Genomic DNA, 22,249 nt, shown 5'->3' with positions numbered 1-22,249 from the left:
TCAACCTTTTGCACTCGCTATGTATCAAACTACGTTAGACTATCAGTCTATGTCAGCACTGTTTGCAATCTGCATGAAGGGGTTATACTATATGTATGCACTCATTTCGTCTAAGCTATGTCAGATTTCCTACGAGTCCATGCCAGTGTTGTGTGTTATCTGTATGATGGCATATGAGATGCAGTGCCGGTTGTTTACCCAATACAAGTGTTTTGTTGATAGTGGAGTCTTAGTTGTGCACTTTTGCATGTAATATGTCCAAATTCTGGCACATTCTGAATTGGAACATTAGAGGGATAAACGATGAGAAAAAGTGGACATCATTATCCAACAAAATTGAGGAATCTTCTTGCTCTATCCTTTGTCTGCAACTAAAACAGAAAATTTTGACAGTGGTTATCTCAAAGTTTTGCCCTAAGAAACTATCCAAATTCTGTGGGTGCATATGCGGGGATTTTAGTTGTTTGGAATGACTCTCTTTTCAATGGGCACACGATCGATAAAACTGATTACTCCATCTCAATTGAATTCACCTCCAAACAATTGGGTCAATCTTGGATCCCGACAAACATCTATGGTCCATGCCAACAGGATCTCACAACACATTTCATTGATTGGTTTCAGAATATTCACATGGAAGATGATGCAAACTAGATTGTTCTTGGTTATTTCAACTACATTAGATACCCCGATAACAAAAACAAAGAAGGGGGTAATTTCCAAGATATGCTGCATTTTAATGAGGCTATTAATCAACTTGCTTTAGTTGAAATATCTCTCAAAGGTGGAAATTTCACTTGGAGTAACATGCAGACAACACCACTTTTGGAGAAGCTTGATTGGTTCTTCACATCTGAAGCATGGACTTTAGTTTTCCCTAACACCACTACAATCTCATTGGCAAAAACTACCTCCGACCATACTCCTTGTGTGATTAAAATTGGCACCTCTCTCCCTAGATCCAATATCTTCAGGTTTGAAAATTACTGGTTGGAGCCCTATAATTTCAAACAAGTGGTCAAGGATATCTGGGAACATGACATTCAGGAACAAGACAGTGCTAAATCTATAGCTGCTAAATTCAAGAGATTGAGAAAGGGGCTTAAGAATTGGTCTAGGAACATATCTGATTTGAAAGGTATCATCAGAAATACAAATGAAGTTATCTTGTTATATGATTCTCTTGTGGAATACAGACAACGAAAACTCACACTAATGTTGAAGCCAATGAGAGAGTTATTCTAAAGAAACATTTATACCAAATTTTGAATTTCCAAAGGTTATGCTGGAAACAGAGAGAAACCATTAGAAATATCAAAGTGGGAGATTCTATCACCAATTTTTTTCCAAGCCAAAGCCACTATCAAGCAAAGGAATAATAACATTGCTATGCTCAGAGATTTTGATGGAATTGAGCACCATGATCATGCCTCCAAAGCAACAATCTTATACAAAGCCTTCAAAGAAAGATTGGGCACCAGTACCCCTATTGTTAACCCACTTCTGTTGTACTCTCTAATCCAGTCTGATCAGCAGCTCGAAGAACTTGAAGCACCGTTTACCACTGAAGAGATTGATGATGTTATTAAACACATGCCAGTGAAAAATCACCAGGACCTGATGGTTTCAACGAAGCCTTTCTTAAATCATGCTGGGAGATTATTGCACCTAACTTTTATTGACCAGTACAATACTTTCATGCTGGCAAGGTCAACATTTAGAGCATTAACTCTTCAAACATTACCCTTATCCCTAAAGTGAGCTCTGCTACACCTGTCAAGGAGTTCAGGCCCATTTCACTGCTCAACTTCACCCTAAAAATCATCACCAAATTATTGGCCAACAGACTGCAGAAGATCATTCTTAGATTGGTGCATACCAATCACTATGGTTTTCTAAATAACAGGTGTCTTCAAGACTGCCTTGCATGGTCATATGAACACCTTCACCAATGCCATCAGTCCAAAAAGGAGATCATATTGCTAAAGCTGGATTTTGAAAAAAAAACCTTTGATATGCTAAGCCATGATACTATTATTGACATTTTGAAAGCCAAAGGGTTTGGGTCCAAATGGATTTCATGGATTACACAAATCTACAGTACTGGTTACTCCCCAGTCCTTCTAAATGGTGTCCCTGGGAAGCAAATTCTTTGCAAACAAGGTGTGAGACAAGGAGACCCTCTCTCACCTTTGATCTTTGTTCTGGCAACTAATTTTTTACTGACAATGATGAATGAGGCAACTAACTCACTCATAAGTGCCCATCTGACACATGCTCAAAGCCCAGATTTCCCAATTATTCAATATGCTGATAATACCATCATAGTTCTTTCTGCTGAGGCAAATCAACTTATGCATATTAAGAACTTGCTTCTTCACTTTGCTGCATACACTGACTGAAAGTCAATTATGGGAAATCTACAATGATTACTATTAACACCCCTGAACATACTATGATTGCCCTCTCAAACATGTTAGGATGTAAGATTGGCACACTCCCTCTACAATACATGGGCTTGCCACTCTGCCTGATGAAACCAAAGGTGATTGATTATTTCCCACTTATGAGAATAATTGAAACCAAACTCCAAGGCCGTTCCACTCTGCTATCCTATGGACGCAAACTCACTCTGCTTACATCAGTTTTCTCAAGCATGCCTATTTTCTTCATGAGTACTCTGAGACTACCCAAATCTGTGATAAACCAAATCAACAAATATCTAAGGAACTTTTTTTTGGAGAAAATATGGATCTGAGGATAAAGGTACATCACTCATTTCATAGGACAAAGCTTGCAAGCCCAAAGCACATGGAGGACTAGGGATACTTAATATTGAAACTCACAATCATCCCTCCTCATGAAATTCATACACAAGTTCCTCAACAAGAGTAACATTCCCTGGGTTCAAATTATTTGGGAAACACACTATCCCACCCAGAACGTTGGCACAAAGATGATTGGCTCATATTGGTGGAGAGACATTCTGAAAATTTTACCCTCGTTTAAGCAGTTTGCTATCTGCAATCCTAGCTGTGGAGATACCATATCTTTTTGGCAAGACTCTTTGAAACAGAGACCACTAAATCGACAGCACCCTAAACTATGCTCCTTCACTAACAATTCAGAACTCTCTCTCATGCAAGCTCTACAACAGGAGAATTTGGAAGACATTTTCCACAGACCATTGTCACAGATCGCATATCAGCAATTCAATGAACTTCAAAATTTCATCAACAACTAGTCCATGTCCAACAGTTCCCACAAGGACACCTGGAGCTACAAATGGGGTACTTATTTCTCCTCTATGAAGATGTACAATCAGATGCTTGGACCACCAAATACTCATCACCTCTTCAAACTACTATGGAAATCTTCCAATATGCTCACACACAAAATCTTCTTTTGGCTTCTACTCTATGACAGAGTTAACACAAGGAACCTCCTTTAGAGAAAATCTATGTATTTATCATCATATGATTGTGTGTTATGCAATGAGCGCACAGAGGAGACATCCATGCATTTATTCTGGGATTGCAGTTTTGCCATGCATTGTTGGAATACCATCGCCCTAAATAAAAAAAGAGGACTCTCAAGTTATGATGAAATTTTCCTGGCCAACTTAGTCCTACCTAAAAATTTGGCACTAGGCATCATCATCATGGGATGTTGGAGTACATGGATGGTCAGAAATGATAAGATCTTTAAGAAAGTGTCTGCTCATCCTATCAGCTGGACTTCCTATTTGAAAGAAGGACTCTACAATTCAATGCTAAGATCTAAACAAGTCGAGGCCAACAAGCTTCAGTCCTGGATTTTCAACCTCCCATAGGTCGGAGGCACGAGCAGGACTTGGTGGGTTGGTGTTGTGTGATGCCTGCTAGAACTACATCGGTATTTCTCCAAAGAGGAAGGGATGATGCAGCACAACGATGGTAGGTATTTCTCTCAGTGATGAGACAAAGGTTATCGAACCAGTAGGAGAACCAAGCAACACTATGTAAACATCACCTGCACCCGAATAACAAATACTCGCAACCCGACGTGTAAAAGGGGTTGTCAATCCCTTTCGGGTAACATCACCAAAAATTGGCAAACGAATGTGAGAGAGTTGTAAATATTGATAGATCGAACGCCAAATAAAATAAATTGCAGCAAGGTGTTTTTGTATTTTTGGGTTTAATAGATCTGAAAAATAAAAGGCAAATAAAATAGATCGCAAAGGCAAATAATATGAGGAAGAGACCCAGGGGCCGTAGGTTTCACTAGTGGCTTCTCTCGAGAAAAATAGCAAACGGCGGGTGAACAAATTACTGTTGGGCAATTGATAGAACTTAAAATAATCATGACGATATCCAGGCAATGATCATTATATAGGCATCACGTCCAAGATTAGTAGACCGACTCCTACCTGCATCTACTACTATTACTCCACACATCGACCGCTATCCAGCATGCATCTAGTGTATTAAGTTCATGGAGAAACGGAGTAATGCAATAAGAATGATGACATGATGTAGACAAGATCTATTTATTTATAAATAGCCCCATCGTTTTATCCTTAGTAGCAACGATACGTACGTGTCGGTGAGGGAGTCCTGGATTAAGGGGTCCTCGAGTGTCCGGGCTATGGGCCGGACTGGTGGGCCATGAAGATACAAGACAGGAGGCCTTCCCCCGTGTCCGGATGGGATTCTCCTTTGTGTGGATGGAAAGCTTGGCGTCCGGGTGTGTAGTTTCCTTTTTTGTAAACTGACTCTGTGCAACCCTAGGCCCCTCCGGTATCTATATAAACCGAAGGGTGTAGTCCGTAGAGGCTATCCGAATTTACATAGGCTAGACAACTAGGGTTTAGCCATTACGATCTCGAGGTAGATTGACTCTTGTAACCCCTATACTCATCAAAGTCAATCAAGCAGGAAGTAGGGTATTACTTCCATTAAGAGGGCCCGAACCTGGGTAAGCATCATGCCCCCTTGTTTCCCATTACATTCAATCCTCAGACGCACAGTTCGGGACCCCCTACCCAAGATCAGCCGGTTTTGACACTCACATTGGTGCTTTCATTGAGAGTTCCACTATGCCGTCGACAGAAGGTTCAATGGCTCGTTCGATCATCAACAACGATGCTGTTTCAGGGGAAACTTTCCTCCCCAGTCAAATTTTTATGTTCGGCGGCTTCGCTCTGCGTGCCAACTCAATTTTCCACCTCGAACAGATCGACAGCGATGCCCCTGGTCATCAGATTAGTTTTGGGAACCCGAATTACGTCACTCATATCCAAGGAGACTTGATCTTCGAAGGTTTCATGGCTCCTGTCGGTGTCAAAACCGGCGGATCTCGGGTAGGGGGTCCTGAACTATGCGTCTAAGGCGGATGGTAACAGGAGGCGGGGGACACGATGTTTACCCAGGTTCGGGCCCTCTCGATGGAGGTAATACCCTACGTCATGCTTGATTGATCTTGATGATATGAGTATTACAAGAGTTGATCTACCACGAGATCGTAGAGGCTAAACCCTAGAAGCTAGCCTATGGTATGATTATTGTTGTCCTACGGACTAAACCCTCCGGTTTATATAGACACCGGAGGGGGCTAGGGTTACATGGAGTCGGTTACAAGGGATGAGATCTACATATCCGTATTGCCAAGCTTGCCTTCCACACCAAGGAGAGTCCCATCCGGACACGGGACGAAGTCTTCAATCTTGTATCTTCATAGTCCAACACTCCGGCCAAAGGATATAGTCCGGCTGTTCGGAGACCCCCTAATCCAGGACTCCCTCAGTAGCCCATGAACCAGGCTTCAATGACGATGAGTCCGGCGCGCAGATTTGTCTTTGGCATTGCAAGGCGGGTTCTTCCTTCGAATACTCCATAGAAGATTTTGAACACAAGGATAGTGTCTGGCTCTGCAAAACAAGTTCCACATACCATCACAGAGAGAATAATATTTCCACAAATCTAATCTGCTGACACGTTTAGCAACATGAGATCACGCCATGGCCCGATCATTATTCGAACCGTTTTTCTCAACTAGCACTGCACATATTGCGAGGCGGTTTTCTTGACACGTCTTGTCGAAGCAGAGATCGTGTCCCCCTTATTACGGGATTCTCATCAATACGGACGTGGGTAACCCAACCGCACCATCAATTACGGCGCTCGGGGAATAAGAGATTTTACCAGGTAAGTGGGGAGGCTCATCGCCTCTTCCGCCCTTATAAAGGGACAAAGATTCACCCTTTTTACCCACGCCTTCTTCCTCCTTGATTATCCATTCTCGCGCACTCGAGCTCCAGCGCCCAAGTTCGCGTCTTTCTCCTCAAACCACTCCAAGCATGTCCGGAGCGGGAGGCAAGTGGATGGTCTCCTCCGTCACGGAGGAGAACATCGCAAAGCTACGGGAAGCTGGATATCTGGCCGCGGACATCGCGCACCGGCTGCCAGATGCGGAGCAGATCATCCCTACGCCAGCACCCCATGAGAGGGTAGTTTTCCTTACCCACTTTGTCCGCGGACTGGGATTTCCCCTTCACCCGTTTGTCCACGGGCTCATGTTCTACTACGGGCTGGATTTTCATGATCTGGCCCCCAATTTCATCCTCAACATCTCGGCGTTTATCGTCGTGTGCGAGGCCTTCCTCCACATCAGGCCCCACTTCGGCCTGTGGCTGAAGACCTTCAATGTTAAACCGAAGGTGGTGGTCGGCCAGCAAGTGGAGTGCGGAGGTGCCATGGTGGGAAAAATGCCTAACGTCACCTGGCTCGAAGGCTCCTATGTGGAGACCATAAAGGGGTGGCAATCGGGGTGGTTCTACATCATCGAGCCGCGCGACACCAACTGGGTGGCGGCCCCCGAATTTCGATCCGGAATCCCCACGCGGCTCACCTCCTGGAAAGAGAAGGGCATGTCCTGGGGTTCCCCGGTAGAGCTGACCGGACTCCAGACCTGCATCAAGAACATGACGAGCAAGAAAATCAAGCTCGTCAACGTGGTCCAGGTCATGCTCTTCCGCTAGATTCTCCCGTGTCAACGACGGGTATTCAATTTGTGGGAGTTCGACCTGGCCAAGCACCAGACGCTGCGAGAGCTCTTCGACACGACGCACAAGGACGTCTAGAAGGTGCTTGTCAAGGGCGCCGATGTACCTCCTCCCCTTACCGAGGACCGCGGACTCAGCGCAAAGCGCCATGCCAATCCGATAACTTTTGATATCTCACAGGATATTTATTTGCCCCAGTTTAATCATGTGCGGGATCTAAGCTTCCATGCCATTAATAGGACTGGGTAGAGACAGTGGAGCGGATCGATTGCCCAGCCCCCCTGCCGAAAGATCCTGCAGATGCTCTCCTAACGGAGATGCTGGTTCCGGCGCCTTACGAGGTGCCGATGAAGAAGGCCAAGAAGAAGGCCACGGGGACCCAAAAGGGTCTTCGGCGCAAGGTTACATCGGACTCATCGTCTGATAACTCCGAAGCGCACTCCTCCCACGAAAACGAGGAGGAAGAGGAAAGTTCTCCCCCCAGCTGGGGGAGACAAGAAAAGGAAGGCCGCCCCAACTGGGGAGGCCGAAGGGTCCAAGTAAGGAAGGACCCTCCTTCCGGACTGCTCCACGACGGCCGCCCATAGCGACGACGAGTGGTTACCCAGGGACAAGCCCCTGGCGAAGTTGTAAGTATCCGGATACCATAGTAATTCATGGTATGTTTAATTGCACTGCTTCTCCTTACGCCGAATATGGTTATGCAGTCCGTCCCGAGCCCGTATCGACGTATCTTTGTCGGACGGTTCTTTGGACTCGTCGGATATGAATAGTGATTCACTTCCGACCGCCTCCACCCCTTGTCCTACGGACAATGTCGAGGTGTTGTCTCAAGAGGCACCGAGCCGAGGGGAGGTAGTCCTGGGGGCGCCTCAAGGCGACCTTTCGGACCCTGGGCGCAAAGGGAGCAAGACTCCCACGGGCTCCAAGTTCGGCCCCCAGCTGAACACTGCGCCGGAACCTTCGGTGGTTCCGGACTCTGGCAGGCGACCTCCCGTTGAGGGGGGAAGCCGCTCGTGCCGGTGACCTCTGTCCATCCAGAGGCACCGGACAACTTGCTGGAAGCGCTTCGCGGAGCTTCCATTGATGAAGAGCACCGCACTATCATGAGTGCGGTGATCGAGAAAGTTCAGTCTGCCAAAAACGGACTAACCGAAGCTTGTGCCAGCCTCCTAACAGGCTTTCAGGTAAGCAATCAAAATATAGGAAAATATTACTGCATAGACAGTAGCCCCTGATGCTTTGTTTGGCGTTCGCGGAGAAAGGCCAAATAGAGGATCAAATAATGACTCAGGAGTCTAATCAGAATATGTCTATGTGCATATGCAGGCTTCACTGCTAGCTGCTGCCGCACGTACTGCGGAGGTCGCTGCACTGAAGCAGGACCTTGAGCGGTCCAAGGACGAGCTCGGCCTTACCAGGTCGAGGAGAGCAAAGGTAAGCAATACCTTTGTCTATATATTAAAAAGAATTTTGGTTGTAAAATAATTGGATCATCATGAATTTGCCAGGGGCCACGACCGAGGTAGCGACCCTGAAGAAGGCGTTGTCCGAGGCCGAAGACAAAGCGGCCAAGGAGCGCATTGAGCGGGAAAAGCAAGAAGCCCGGGTAGGCGGGGTGCAGCAAGAGCTCGAGGCTCTCAGCAAAAACACGAGTCCTTGGAGCTTGACTCTAAGACGTGAGAGTCCAAGCTTGCGAAGGCGCTCCAAAGCGCATGGAGCGCCAAGGCTGAAGCCCACAAGGCCCTCCAGGAGATTGATGCGGTGAAGAAGATAGCAGCGGGTAAGGCATTCATTATGCAAAGCAAGCATGTGAAGGAAACTTTCCTTTTACTTACCCGAGTTCGGAGCTCTCCAGGAGCGTTCACAGATCTTCCCCGCAGTGTACTGGATGCCGCGAAGTTTTACCGAGCTAAGGAGGGGACCTCGACGGAAAAGTTGTTCTGGTCTCAGTATACTGGGACCAAACACCCAATGCCCTTGAGCGACCAGCTGAAGCAGCTGGTCGAGCTTCACAAGGCGGCCGAATAGGCCATGAAGGGTCTTATAGTCCGGATGTGGCCTGGCGATCCCCTGCCCAGCAGCTACTTTGATCTGGTGAGGCGGCTTGTGGATGCATGCCCATGGCTTGAAGTCATAAAGCGTTCCGTCTGCATCGAGGGTGCGCGCAGGACTTTTGCCTGGGCGAAGGTGCACTGGGCGAAGCTGGACGCCGTAAAGCTGGTGATGGAGGGGCCGCCGGAGGGCAAGGAGCATCACTGCCCCGAAATGTATTATGACAGTGTCCTGAAGGGTTCCCACCTTGTGGCGGATGAATGTGCTAGAGATGTAATTTTTGAATGAACATGCTCATGTGATCGTGTAATGTGAAACGAGTTCATTTGCGCTATGCAACACCTTTTGAATTTAAAATATTACCTTCTGTGTGTCCGTTTATAAAATCTAAGAGTTGGTCAGTCGTCGGCTTCTGCCTCCATGTAACTAGTACTGGGGTGTTCGGGATAAACCTGCGCACTCTTTTTCCCAATTTTGGGTCCTTCGAGGGAGGTGTTCAGCACACCGAACCAGGCAATCAGACTATAAGGCTTTATCGCTCTCACTTAGCCATAGAAGTCTACAATTTTAAATTTTGGCGAAGCCCCTAGTATTCGGAAGGCCGAATTTGGGGCGCTATATATGCCTAAGTCGGGCAAGGCCGACTCCTCTCGAACTACGACCAGCTCTCGCCTTATCATGACAGTCACTTTTCGGCTTTCTCTACTAAGGTGCTCGTCCGGAAGAACCGGGACACAATCGTAGTAGTTCTCCTAGCGCTACCTTAGCCGATATAGCAGAACGTAAGGTACCAAAACATGGGAGCTAGGCGAACCCAACTATTGACCCAAGACATGATTCGGAGCTGATGATATAATGCTATAAGTTCGGGGTGCCACACTATCGAAAGTGTTCGGACTTCTCACGCCGTATTATGGGGTAAACGAAAGCCCCTAGCGTACTGACCGTACCAGAATGTACGGGTGCAAGTTGTCGTAAATGAACATATAAGAAGAAAAAAAAGATGGGTAATGCAATAATAAACTAATGTTATGCATTGTTATTTAAATAATACGTCAAAGCATACTGGTACGAGTAGTGCAATAAGCAAAAAATAGGACTATTGACATGTCCTATCCAAGGGCAAGCTGCGTATGGGTAGTAAAAAGCGGGTATATCGTTTGTTATTAGAGATCACCTGGGGGTTCCCTTGTACGTCTTAGCTTCTTGCCTCCTTGGTTGTTCCTTCCCGTAATGTGTCCGGCAATCATACTACCGGAAAGGGCTTCCAGAGAGTAAGGTCCTGAAAGAGAAAAAATGATAAAGGTATGTAGCCCCTAGGGCGGTTAAGCCGCATTGCGGGACGTGCCCTGATCGTGCCCCCGCCTATGCCCATGGTATTTTCAATGCGTAATTATGTACGCGCAGCACGTATTTCGTCGCTTGACTGGGTCTAGGACGGGGGCCGAATTGCTATGCGAGCTTTGAACGTGCCAAGCGATCCTGTTGCAGGTTATTCCAAACTCTCTTAACGGTGTCCAGGGGCTATATTGCTGAATTGGCGGTTTGCCTTAAAAGGCTGCTTTGTGCTTCTGCTGCGAGGGTTGCAGTGTGCTCTTCCATGCGGAGCGAGCGTTCTATGTTTCCATTGACTGTTATGACCCCCCTAGGTCCTGGCATCTTGAGCTTGAGGTATGCGTAATGCGGTACCGCATTCAATTTTGCAAATGCGGTTCGCCTGAGCAGTGCGTGATAGCCACTGCGGAACAGGACGATATCGAAGATTAACTCCTCGCTTCGGAAGTTGTCCGGAGATCCGAAGACCACTTCCAGTGTGATTGAGCCCGTGCAATGGGCCTCTACACCTGGGATGATGCCCTTAAAGGTGGTTTTGGTGGGTTTGATCCTCGAGGGATCTATACCCATTTTGCGCACTGTATCTTGATAGAGCAGGTTCAGGCTGCTGCCGCCGTCCATAAGGACTCGAGTGAGGTGAAATCCGTCGATGATGGGTTCTAGGACCAATGCGGCGGATCCGCCATGACGGATACTAGTGGGGTGGTCCCTGCGATCGAAGGTGATCGGACAAGAGGACCATGGGTTGAACTTTGGGGCGACGGGCTCCATCGCATAGACGTCCCTTAATGCAAGCTTCCGTTCCCTCTTGGGAATGTGGGTTGCGTATATCATGTTCACCGTCTTCACTTGTGAGGGGAACCTCTTCTGTCATCCTGTGTTCGGCGGCCGAGGCTCCTCCTCGTCATCACTATGCAGCCCGTTGTCCTTATTTTCGGCATTCAACTTGCCGGCCTGCTTGAACACCCATCATTCTCTGTTGGTGTGATTGGCTGGCTTATCGGGGGTGCCATGGATTTGACACGAGCGATCGAGTATGCGATCCAAACTAGACGGGCCAGGAGTAGTTCTTTTGAATGGCTTTTTCCGCTGACCGGATCTAGAGCCTCTGAATCCGGCATTGACTGCCGTATCATTGGAGTTATCACCGTTGTTGTGGCGCTTGTGTTTGTTACGACGTGGTGTGCCATTGGCATCTTTAGTATCTGAAGTGCCCGGATTCCTTGATGTGTTGTTGCTGCGAGCCTTCCAGCTACCTCGCCCGTGCAAAAGCGGGTCATGAGTGTCGTGAGGGCTGCCATAGACTTTGGCTTCTCCTGGCCGAGGTGCCGGGCGACCCACTCGTCATGGATGTTATGCTTGAATGCCTCTAAGGCCTCTACATCCGGACAATCGACAATTTGGTTTTTCTTAGTTAGGAACCGTGTCCAGAATTGCCTGGCCGATTCCCCTGGATGCTGAGTTATATGGCTCAAGTCATCAGCATCCGGTGGTCGCACATAAGTGCCCTGGAAGTTGTCAAGGAATGCATCTTCCAAATCTTCCCAACTGCCGACGGAGTCTGCTAGCAAGCTATTCAGCCAATGTCGAACTGGTCCTTTGAGTTTTAGTGGGAGGTACTTGATGGCATGCAGATCATCACCGCGAGCCATGTGGATGTGGAGGAGGAAATCCTCAATCCATACAGCGGGATCCGTTGTACCATCATATGATTTGATATTTACGGGTTTAAAACCCTCTGGGAATTAGTGATCCATAACTTCATCCGTGAAGCATAGGGGGTGTGCGGTGCCTCTGTGCCGGGCTATATCACGACGCAGTTCATATGAGTCTTGTCTGCTGTATTCGGCCTGGCCGGATTTACTTTTAGTGTATCTGGCGTGACGGTCATCGTCCTGCATTGGCGTGCGTCCCCATGACCCGTATATCGACCTTGCATGTTTGCCCTGCTTTCCAATACGTCTCGCAGGTCCTGTGTGTTACCCCGGGCCTTGGTATTTTTGTTTGAGTGGCGGCGGGGTGCATGCTGAACTTCAGGCTGAAACGCCTCTCTGGCTCGGCCACGAGGTGGCCGGTCAGCTGCATCGTACACTGGTGATGTAGGTTTCAATGCTTCCTCCTCGAGGTGAGGTAGCAACCTGCGCTTTGGGTAACTCTTGGAGGGGCGCTCGAGTTCGTATTTCTCGGACGCAAGGACTTCGGTCCATCTGTCTGCTAGCAAATCTTGATCAGCTCGAAGCTGTTGTTGTTTTTTCTTCAAGCTATTGCTGTGGCCATAAGCCGGTGCTTGAAGCGCTCCTGCTCGATGCTACATCTTGAGCTTGCGTTGGTTTTCCTCGAAGAGGAAGGGATGATGTAGCAGAGTAGCATAAGTATTTCCCTCAGTTTTTGAGAACCAAGGTATCAATCCAGTAGGAGGCCACGCTCAAGTCCCTCGTACCTGCACAAAACGATAGCTACTCGCAACCAACGCGATTAGGGGTTGTCAATCCCTTCACGGTCACTTACGAGAGTGAGATCTGATAGATATAATATTTTTGGTATTTTTGGTATAAAGATGCAAAGTAAAAAGTAAAAGCAAAGTAAAAAAGCAAAGCAAGATTAAAGTCATGGAGATTGATATGATGAGAATAGACCCGGGGGCCATAGGTTTCACTAGTGGTTTCTCTCAAGAGAATAAGTATTCTACGGTGGGTGAACAAATTACTGTTGAGCAATTGACAGAATTGAGCATAGTTATGAGAATATCTAGGCATGATCATGTATATAGGCATCACGTCCGTGACAAGTAGACCGAAACGATTCTGCATCTACTACAATTACTCCACTCATCGACCGCTATCCAGCATGCATCTAGAGTATTAAGTTAAAAACAGAGTAACACCTTAAGCAAGATGACATGATGTACAGAGATAAATTCATGCAATATGAAATAAACCCCATCTTGTTATCCTCGATGGCAAGGATGCAATACGTGCCTTGCTGCCCCTTCTATCACTGGGAAAGGACACCGCAAGATCGAACCCAAAGCTAAGCACTTCTCCCATGGCAAGAACTACCAATCTAGTTGGGGAAACCAAACGGATAATTCGAAGAGACTTGCAAAGATAACCAATCATACATAAAAGAATTCAGAGAAGATTCAAATATTATTCATAGATAGACTTGATCATAAACCCACAATTCATCAATCTCAACAAACACACTGCAAAAAGAAGATTACATCGAGTAGATCTCCACAAGAGAGGGGGAGAACTTTGTATTGAGATTCAAAGAGAGAGAAGAAGCCATCTAGCTACTAACTATGGACCCGAAGGTCTAAGGTAAACTACTCACACTTCATCGGAGGGGCTAGGATGATGTAGAAGCCCTCCGTGATGACGGCCCTCTTCCGGCAGAGCTCCGGAACAGGCCCCAAGATGGAATCTCGTGGATACAGAAAGTTGTGGCGGTGGAATTAGGTTTTTGGCTCCCGTTCTGATAGTTTGGGGGTACGTGTGTATATATAGGAGGAAGGAGTACGTTGGTGGAGCATCGAGGGGCCCATGAGGCAGGGGGCGCGCCCTAGGGGGGGCGCCCCCCACCCTCGTTACCTCCTCTTTGACTCCTTGGAGTAGGGTCCAAGTCTCCTGGATCACGCTCGGTGAGAAAATCACGTTCCCGAAGGTTTTATTCCGTTTGGACTCCGTTTGATATTCTGTTTCTCCGAAACACTGAAATAGGCAAAAAAACAGCAATTCTGGGTTGGGACTCCGGTTAATAGGTTAGTCCCAAAAATAATATAAAAGTGGAAAATAAAGCCCAATATAGTCCAAAACAGTAGATAATATAGCATGGAGCAATCAAAAATTATAGATACGTTGGAGATGTATCAGGCATCCCCAAGCTTAATTCCTGCTCATACTCGAGTAGGTAAATGATAAAAAGAGAATTTTTGATGCGGAGTGCTACTTGGCATAATTTCAATGCAAATCTTCTTAATTGTGGTATGAATATTCAGATTCGAAAGATTCAAGACAAAAGTTCATATTGACATAAAAATAATAATACTTCAAGCATACTAACAAAGCAATTATGTCTTCTCAAAATAACATGGCCAAAGAAAGTTATCCCTACAAAATCATATAGTCTGGCTATGCTCTATCTTCACCACACAAAGTATTTAAATCATGCACAACCCCGATTACAAGCCAAGCAATTGTTTCATACTCTAACCTTTTCAAAACTTTTTCAATCTTCACACAATACATGAGCGTGAGCCATGGTTATAGCACTATAGGTGGAATAGAATGGTGGTTGTGGAGAAGACAAAAAGGAGAAGATAGTCTCACATCAACTAGGCGTATCAACGGGCTATGGAGATTCCCATCAATAGATATCAATGTGAGTGAGTAGGGATTGCCATGCAACGGATGCACTAGAGCTATAAGTATATGAAAGCTCAAAAAGAAACTAAGTGGGTGTGCATCCAACTTGCTTGCTCATGAAGACCTAGGGCAACTTGAGGAAGCCCATCATTGGAATATACAAGCCAAGTTCTATAATGAAAAATTCCCACTAGTATATGAAAGTGATAACATGAGAGACTCTCTACTATGAAGATTGTGGTGCTACTTTGAAGCACAAGTGTGGTAAAAGGATAGTAACATTGTCCCTTCTCTCTTTTTCTCTCATCATTTTTTTATTTGGGCCTTTTCTCTTTTTTTATGGCCCCTTTTTATTTGGGCTTCTTTGGCCTCTTTTATTTATTTTTCGTCCGGAGTCTCATCCCGACTTATGGGGGAATCATAGTCTACATCATTCTTTCCTCACTTGGGACAATGCTCAAATAATGATGATCATCACACTTTTATTTTTCTTATAACTCAACAATTACAACTTGATACTTAGAACAAAATATGACTCTATGTGAATGCATCCGGCGGTGTACCGGGATATGCAATATGACAATGATGAATGTGTCATGATGAACTAGATGGTGGAAAGTTGCATGGAAATATATCTCGGAATGGCTATGGAAATGCCATAATAGGTAGGTATGGTGGCTGTTTTGAGGAAGGTATATGGTAGGTGTATGATACCGGCGAAAGGTGCGCGGTATTAGAGAGGCTAGCAAAGGTGGAAGGGTGAGAGTGTGTATGATCCATGGACTCAACATTAGTCATATAGAATGCATATACTTATTGCAAAAATCTAGAAGTTATCAAAGCAAAGTATTACGTGCATGCTCCTAGGGGGATAGATTGGTAGGAAAAGACCATCGCTCGTCCCCGACCGCCACTCATAAGGAAGACAATCAATAAATAAATCATGCTCCGACTTCATCACATAACGGTTCACCATATGTGCATGCTACGGGAATCACAAACGTTAACACAAGTATTCTTTAAATTCACAACTACTCAACTAGCATGAATTTTAATATTATCACCTCCATATCTCAAAACAATTATCATGCTTCAATCTTTTCTTAGTATTCAACACACTCAAAAGAAAGTTTCACAAATCTTGAATACCAAGCATATTATTAGTAAGCAAATTACCATGCTATTAAGAGACTCTCAAAATAATTTAAGTGAAGCATGAGAGATCAATAGTTTCTTTAAAACAAATCCACCACCGTGCTCTAAAATATCTAAGTGAAGCACATAGAGCAAAATCATAACGCTCGAAAGATATAAGTGAAGCACATAGAGCAAAACTACTTAGCTCAAAAGATATAAGTGAAGCACATAGAGTATTCTATCAAATTTTAATTCATGTATGGCTCTCTCAAAAGGTGTGTACAGCAAGGATGATTGTGGCATACTAAAACACAAAGACACAAATAATACAAGACGCTCCAAGAAAAACACATATCATGTTGGTGAATAAAAATATAGCTCCAAGTAAATTACCGATGGAAGTGGACGAAAGAGGGGATGCCTTCCGGGGCATCCCCAAGCTTTGAATTTTTGGTGTCCTTGGATTATCTTGGGGGTGCCATGGGCATCCCCAAGCTTAGGCTATTTCCACTCCTTTTTCCATGATCCATCAAAATAATTCACCCAAAACTTGAAAACTTCACAACACAAAACTCAAAATAGAAAACTCGTGAGCTCCGTTAGCGAAAGAAAACAAAAGACCACTTTAAGTTACTGTAATGAACTCAGTCTTTATTTATATTGGTGTTAAACCTACTGTATTCCAACTTATTTATGGATTATAAACTATTTTACTAACCATAGATTCATCAAAATAAGCAAACAACACACGAAAAACAGAATCTGTCAAAAACAGAACAGTCTGTAGTAATCTGTAGCTAGCGCAAGATCTGGAACCCCAAAAATTCTAAAATAAATTTCTGGACGTGAGTAATTTATCTATTAATCATCTTCAAAAAGAATTAACTAAATATCACTCTTCAAATAAAAATTACAGCAGTTCTCGTGAGCGCTAAAGTTTCTGTTTTTACAGCAAGTTCAACAAGACTTTCCCCAAGTCTTCCCAATGGTTCTACTTGGCACAAACACTAAGTAAACACAAAAAACACAACCATAACAGAGGCTAAATAATTTATTTATTACTACACAGGAGCAAAAAGCAAGGAATAAAAATAAAATTGGGTTGCCTCCCAACAAGCGCTATCGTTTAACGCCCCTAGCTAGGCATAAAAGCGAGGATAGATCTAGGTATTGCCATCTTTGGTAGGCAATTCTTTGATGAGGCATCTATTTTCCTTAGGAATTTCTTTCTTTCTAGTGATTATTAAACTTTTAGGCACAAGATCAAAAAATTCATGTGTAGCAATTGGTTCCTTAATGATATCAAAAGGATTGGGATGAATACTTATAGATTTAAGATCCGCAGTTTCCTTACATGATTCACCCTTATTTTTAGGAACATACATAAGCTTGGCAATTTTAGTAGGAGGACTTGGAGTATTCTTTACGGAAGAAAAAGTGGTTCCCAAGTTTGTAATGATACCCTCAAGTTTATCAATTCTAGTAGAATCTAAGTTCATTTTCTCATTAACTATGGGTTCATTTTCCTTAATATTTTTCAAAGTCATTCCTACCTTAGATCCATATTGAGTAATTTGATTGTGGATCTTTTTATCTAGATTTTCAATTGATTCAATAGTAGCAACTTTATTTTCAATAATTTCAAGTCTTTGCATAACATGCTCCAAAGTTAACATGGTTCCATTAACCAAAAGAGGTGGTGAGCCAAATAAATTTAGCATAGCATTACATGAATCAAAAGTATGGCTACCCAAGAAGTTCCCTCCGGTAATGGTATCGAGGATATATCTATACCAAGGATTAATACCTACATAAAAATTGTGGAGACGAATTAAGGTAGATTGCTTCCTGGTAGATCTATTTTGAGCATTGCAAATTCTATACCAAGCATCTTTTAGATTTTCTCCCTCCCTTTGTTTAAAATTTAGAACTTAACTCCCGGGAGACAACGGAGAAGATATAAGACTAGTCATGACGACAAGCAAAGAAACTAGCACACAAGCAAACAAGAGCAAACGGGCAAAAGGGGCAAATAGAGAGGGAGGATAGAGAGAGAGAGGGCGAGTAAAACAGCAAGGGTGAATTGGGGTGAGAGGAAAACGAGAGGCAAATGGCAAATAATGTAATGCAAAAGATAGGGATTGTGAAGCGTACTTGGTATATTGACTTTTTGCGTAGACTCCCCGGCAACGGCGCCAAAAATCCTTCTTGCCACGTCTTGAGCTTGCGTTGGTTTTCCCCGAAGAGGAAGGGATGATGCAGTAGAGTAGCATAAGTATTTCCCTCAGTTTTTGAGAACCAAGGTATCAATCCAGTAGGAGGCCACGCTCAAGTCCCTCGTACCTGCACAAAACGATAGCTACTCGCAACCAACATGATTAGGGGTTGTCAATCCCTTCACGGTCACTTACGAGAGTGAGATCTGATAGATATAATATTTTTGGTATTTTTGGTATAAAGATGCAAAGTAAAAAGTAAAAGCAAAGTAAAAAGCAAAGCAAGATTAAAGTGATGGAGGTTGATATGATGAGAATAGACCCGGGGGCAATAGGTTTCACTAGTGGCTTCTCTCAAGAGAATAAGTATTCTACGATGGGTGAACAAATTACTGTTGAGCAATTGTAGAATTGAGCATAGTTATGAGAATATCTAGGCATGATCATGTATATAGGCATCACGTCCGTGACAAGTAGACCGAAACGATTCTGCATCTACTACTATTACTCCACTCATCGACCGCTATCCATCATGCATCTAGAGTATTAAGTTAAAAATAGAGTAATGTCTTAAGCAAGATGACATGATGTAGAGAGATAAATTCATGCAATATGAAATAAACCCCATCTTGTTATCTTCGATGGCAATGATGCAATACGTGCCTTGCTGCCCCTTCTGTCACTAGGAAAGGACACCGCAAGATCGAACCCAAAGCTAAGCACTTCTCCTATGGAAAGAACTACCAATCTAGTTGGGGAAACCAAATGGATAATTCGAAGAGACTTGCAAAGATAACCAATCATACATAAAAGAATTCAGAGAAGATTCAAATATTATTCATAGATAGACTTGATCATAAACCCACAATTCATCGGTCTCAACAAACACACCGCAAAAAGAAGATTACATCGAATAGATCTCCACAAGAGAGGGGGAGAACTTTGTATTGAGATTCAAAGAGAGAGAAGAAGCCATCTCGCTACTAACTATGGACCCGAAGGTCTGAGGTAAACTACTCACACTTAATCGGAGGGGCTAGGATGATGTAGAAGCCCTCCGTGATGACGACCCTCTTCCGGCGGAGCTCCGGAACAGGCTCGAAGATGGGATCTCGTGGATACAGAAAGTTGCGGTGGTGGAATTAGGTTTTTGGATCCTGTTCTGATCGTTTGGGGGTACGTGTGTATATATAGGAGGAAGGAGTACGTCGGTGGAGCATCGAGGGGCCCACGTGGCAGGGGGCGCGCCCTAGGGGGGCGCCCCCCACCCTCGTGACCTCCTCTTTGACTCCTTGGAGTAGGGTCCAAGTTTCCTGGATCACGTTCGGTGAGAAAATCACGTTCCCAAAGGTTTTATTCCGTTTGGACTCCGTTTGATATTCTGTTTCTCCGAAACACTGAAATAGGCAAAAAACAGCAATTCTGGGCTGGGCCTCCGGTTAATAGGTTAGTCCCAAAAATAATATAAAAGTGGAAAATAAAGCCCAATATAGTCCAGAACAGTAGATAATATAGCATGGAGCAATCAAAAATTATAGATACATTGGAGACGTATCACTCGACGGGATCCTCAGGCACGATAAATTCTTCGTCGCCGAGGCTCACCTCGTCTTCGGATAGAGGCATGTAATTGTCCTCCTTCGATTCTCCATCTGCTGCCCGCTCTGGAGGGCTAGCTTGTTCACCCTCCCACTCTAAATCGTGCTGGAGGGGATTGTTGTCGTCTTCTGCACTATCCGGAGTGTTATTGTCTCTTGTGCCGGTATCACTACTTTTGCTATGGCGGGACTTTGAGCGGCGTCGCTGACGTCGGTGCTTGGGTTGGTTCTTGGAGGGGTCATCTTCCGCTGTCTCATCGCCATTGCCTTCTTTGGGGATGTTCACCATGTATATATCATATGATGAGGTGGCGGTCCAACGCCCTATGGGCGGTGGTTCTTGTTCGTCTCCTGCGTCGTCGTCCATACCGTCGATGTCTTCGGAGTCCAAGTCGAGCGTGTCGGTTAAATCGTCGACAATGGCTACTAATTGGGTGGTGGGTGGGGAGTGAATTTCTTCGTCGTCCGCATCCCATTCTAGCCGGACATAGTACGGCCAAGGATCTCCTGACAAGGAGAGAGACCTTAATGAATTTAGCACGTCGCCGAAAGGTGAGTGCTGAAAGATATCCGTGGAGGTGAACTCCATGATCGGCGCCGAATCGGATTCGATAGGCATGGACGCAGGCGGCTCGGAGTCCGTGGCCGAAGACGAATCCAGTGGTTCGGCAACACGGCTCTCGTAAGAGGTGAAGTCAGTATCCGGCTCCATCGCCACTGAGAGTGCGGCCTCCATGGCAGGGTCTATCCCCCATCCTCGGATGGCACAATTTGCTCTGGACCAAGGGCCGGAGTAGTTTCAGGTGTGATCTCCCGAAGACTGTCCGATGATAGAGTTACGTCATGCTCGTCGTGATTGTGCGGCGCACATGACATGGGCTTGAATCCGTCGAAGATCAAGTCTCCGCGGATGTCAGCAGTGTAGTTTAGGTTTCCAAACCTGACCTAATGGCCAGGGGCGTAGCTCTCGATCTGCTCTAGATGGCCAAGCGAGTTGGCCCATAGTGCGAAGCCACCGAATACGAAGATCTGTCCGAGGAGGAAAACCTGACCCTGGACCGCATCGTTACCGATGATCGAAGGAGCCATCAAGCCTTACGGTGACGGCATAGTGGAACTCTCAATGAAAGCACCAATGTCGGTGTCAAAACAGGCGGATCTCGGGTAGGGGGTCCCGAACTGTGCGTCTAAGGCGGATGGTAACAGGAGGCGGGGGACACGATGTTTACCCAGGTTCTGGCCCTCTCGATGGAGGTAATACCCTACGTCCTACTTGATTGATGTTTATGATATGAGCATTACAAGAGTTGATCTACCACGAGATCGTAGAGGCTAAACCCTAGAAGCTAGCCTATGGTATGATTGTTGTTGTCCTACGGACTAAACCCTCCGGTTTATATAGACACCGGAAGGGGCTAGGGTTATAGAGAGTCGGTTACAAGGGAGCAGATCTACATATCTGTATTGCCAAGCTTGCCTTCCACGCCAAGGAGAGTCCCATCTGGACACGGGACGAAGCCTTCAATCTTGTATCTTTATAGTCCAACACTCCGGCCAAAAGATATAGTCCGGCTGTCCGGAGACCGCCTAATCCAGGACTCCCTCAGCCCCGACCACCGTTCTGGCCTTAGATCCAGAGCATACTGTCGGGTCCGAAGATGGGAGTTTGGAGCCTGCCGGACACTTTGCTATGAAGCTCACTACCGGAGATACGGAGGCGATTGTGTCCTCGACAAGCCCGGAGTCAGACTGGGTTCCCCCTATCGTTGGAAGGCCGGACTCGCCCCCGGACTCTAGCTCTGAACTCTCAAAGTCCACGCCAAGTGAGCTTGGCCAGGAGGCTTTTGCCCTGGCTAGCTCCGCGGACTTTTGTTTCCCCGTCCAATCCTCGCTCTTGAACGAGGCTCTAGATTTAATGCGATCCCTCACCATTACAGAGGGATCACCTCCAAACTACGCCTAGCCCAGATTAGGGGCTGAGAGCAGGGAATTTTATGTCCCACCCAACACCCACTTCGTAGCCACCGTTAAGGACTTAACCGACATGCTGGATTACACCTCCGAAGACATCGACGGCATGGACGACGATGCCGGAGACAAACAAGGCCAAGACCCTCCATTTACCGGACGTTGAATGGCCACCTCCACGTACGACGTGTATATGGTGGATACACCCAAAGAGGATGACGACGAAGGCAGGAAGGATCCGGTTGAGGACAAACCTGCTGAGGCACCACCGAAGCGTTGATGCCAGCGAAGTCGCTCAAAATCGCGTCGGGAAAAGGACAGCAATACCGGTACCGGAGATAATAATACTCCGGAGAACACCGAAGATCCCGAAGCCCCCGTCGAGCCCACATTCGAACATGATGATTGGGAGGAGAGGCAAGTTAACCCCGACAATCCGGTCGGAAATGAGGACTCGAAGGATAGTCACTATCTACTGATCTCCGAGGATGATGTGAGCCTCGGCGACGAAGACTTCATCATGCCAAA

General features: G+C 45.7%; 1 pseudogene; it reads right to left on the bottom strand.

The window, feature by feature from the left end:
* Positions 1-10,672: 10,672 nt before the first annotated feature.
* Positions 10,673-22,249, bottom strand: part of LOC123130645 (uncharacterized) — a 78,511-nt pseudogene continuing 66,934 nt past the window's right edge.

The sequence above is a fragment of the Triticum aestivum genome, chromosome 6A (genome assembly GCF_018294505.1).
Source record: "Triticum aestivum cultivar Chinese Spring chromosome 6A, IWGSC CS RefSeq v2.1, whole genome shotgun sequence".
Classification (NCBI taxonomy): Eukaryota; Viridiplantae; Streptophyta; class Magnoliopsida; order Poales; family Poaceae; genus Triticum; species Triticum aestivum.
Note: the sequence above shows the minus strand (reverse complement) of the source record. Positions and strands in the feature narration are given on the sequence as shown.